Consider the following 2,229-nt stretch of genomic DNA (forward strand, 5'->3'; position numbering starts at 1 on the left):
GACGAGTAGGAAAATGTAAACGGGGAGGGCGAGTGGGTAAGTGAGGCAGTTTCAGCTCTGGTGAAACTCCTTCTTTGTGATTCTCTCAGCAACCAGAGACGTGAAGGAGACTCAGGCTCTTCACATCGAGAACAAAAAGCACTCAAGGACAGTTAGCAGCTCTTCCGGAGTTGGGGTGGGGTGAGGTAATTACCTTTTGACTTCTGTTACTATGTTCAAAAACTGCCTTTTAGATTGAGGTGAATAGAAACTGCATTTCTAATAAGCACCATGGAAATTAGCAAAATTTATTGAGTCACTTCTCGTCGATTCCCACCCAGGTTTCCAACTCAGTGGGTATACATGTGGCTCATATCCAGGTGTGAACATCTCTGCAGCAAATTGCACGGTTAAGGTAAAAGGCACAGAAAGTGTCATCTCGAACTGGCTCCGAGGGCAGAGCATCCTCACATTGTGATCTGTCGTTCTCGGATTGTAATGCTACCTCCGGTTTTAAGGTGGAGAACATTCTTTGGGACTCTTATTCTGCAAAACAGACACAGTGACTGAAACGATGCTGCACGGTATGATGTGGAACACGGCCTGCTCTGCTTTGCGCAATTTCCCTGTAGTCCGGTGTGTTTGGTATTCCGTGTAAACGTAAAAGATGTCCTGTTTCGAGCAATGGGTGAAATCATTTAGCAAAGCAAGAATCGAAATGCAGTAATGTGAAGCAGCTCATGGTTATTTGACCAAATCATAACCGATCATATATTCTCACGCACTCACAGATACATTTGTAGCTGAAAAGAGTCTGAGAAGATAGACTCAGCTAACCGTTGATTTTTGTCTGGATTGATGCGTTATCATTATCTGCTGCGAAATTGATATCGTAGACGGGCACATCCCAGCAGCTGTGCGAGTCGGAGACGAACCATGGAACCCTTTTCACTCACTTTGCATCTGTTGTTATGCAGGAGTACAATTGGAAATGCAAGAAAGTGGGCCGCGCGACCGGCTGGTAGTGTGGCCGAGCGGTCTAAGGCGCTGGATTAAGGCTCCCGTCTCGGCCGGGGCGTTGGTTCGAATCCCACCGCTGCCATTTCTGTTGATCAACTCCAAAGACGCAGCTTGTTAAAATGCTGTTTCGATCCCCGCTGTATTGATGTTTGAAACAGAACAAAAACGCGTTTGCTTCGCGGGGAATTAACTGTGGTGTGGGAAAGTGTGGAATTTTCCAAAGTTGTCTGTGTTGTCATGATCGTGTTCGCCTCCCGCGTGGAAAATCGCAAGCAGCTCTACTGTTGCTTTATGTTCCAGGCAAGTTGAGTTTTTACAGGAAACGAATGAAGACTGGTTCTTTCATCGCTGTTGTGAAACAAAGTCCTGCGGTCACTCGACTCGTCGTTATTTGGTTTTCTGGCTAATGGGAAATCGTTCCAATGAGTTTCCATGTCATATGTTATTGAATTTCTCCCATTTCCTTTATTTCCGTCCTGGAGACATCGGAAGGGAAAGGTAATCTAATGGAGACTGTTATTGGTGAAATTCACTTTATATGGCCAATTCTTATTATGTTCTTTCTTTCTCTCTTTACAGCATTGTCTGGGAAATTGTGGTGCATTAAGGCTGCAGTATGTTTGAAAGAGGAGTTTGGAATTGCCCCGTTGTCAGTTGTGAGATTACTTTATGACTCATGCCCTCGGACTGTCTCACATTTAGCATTCATGCTTCGCTGTGTCTGAAAATACATTAGGTATGCCAGTTTTGATTGTGTTCCGTGTTATATGCTTTCTGTTTTGCGATTCGCTCAATAGTTTTCGAGTTAACAGGGTTTCTGAGATAACTTCCAGCAGCTGAAATCCTCAACTGATGATATGGGAAAATTTCACAAAGTATGGTCCGTCGGAGCAAAAGAAAGGAAGTCGTTTGTTTCTGCAGTGTTTCACAATACTACCTTTCCCGTGAGCATTCGATCAGACTAAATGATTGTGCCACAGACTGCGACGGCAAACTCCGCTAAAAACTAATCCTTTAAAGCCGGTGTAAGCAACACGACGTTATTGGGGTACACCGCGTGGAAACAGATACTTCGGTGTATCTCGTCCATGCTCACCACATAGTCAAAATTAAACAAGTCCCGATCCCCAACATTTGGCCCCAATCCCTCTAGACCCATCCTGTCCAGAAACACATCCGATTACCTTTGAAATTTTCTGAGTGTAATAGCCTCCTCCACTTCCTCTGGTA

General features: G+C 44.7%; 1 non-coding gene across 1 annotated transcript; it reads left to right on the forward strand.

Annotated features, from left to right (window-relative positions):
• Positions 1-999: 999 nt before the first annotated feature.
• Positions 1,000-1,081, forward strand: trnal-aag. The gene has a single exon. It is a non-coding gene; the product is annotated as a tRNA-Leu (tRNA).
• The last annotated feature ends 1,148 nt before the right edge of the window (positions 1,082-2,229 follow it).

Source organism: Chiloscyllium plagiosum, unplaced genomic scaffold (assembly GCF_004010195.1).
Source record: "Chiloscyllium plagiosum isolate BGI_BamShark_2017 unplaced genomic scaffold, ASM401019v2 scaf_5388, whole genome shotgun sequence".
Taxonomy (NCBI): Eukaryota; Metazoa; Chordata; class Chondrichthyes; order Orectolobiformes; family Hemiscylliidae; genus Chiloscyllium; species Chiloscyllium plagiosum.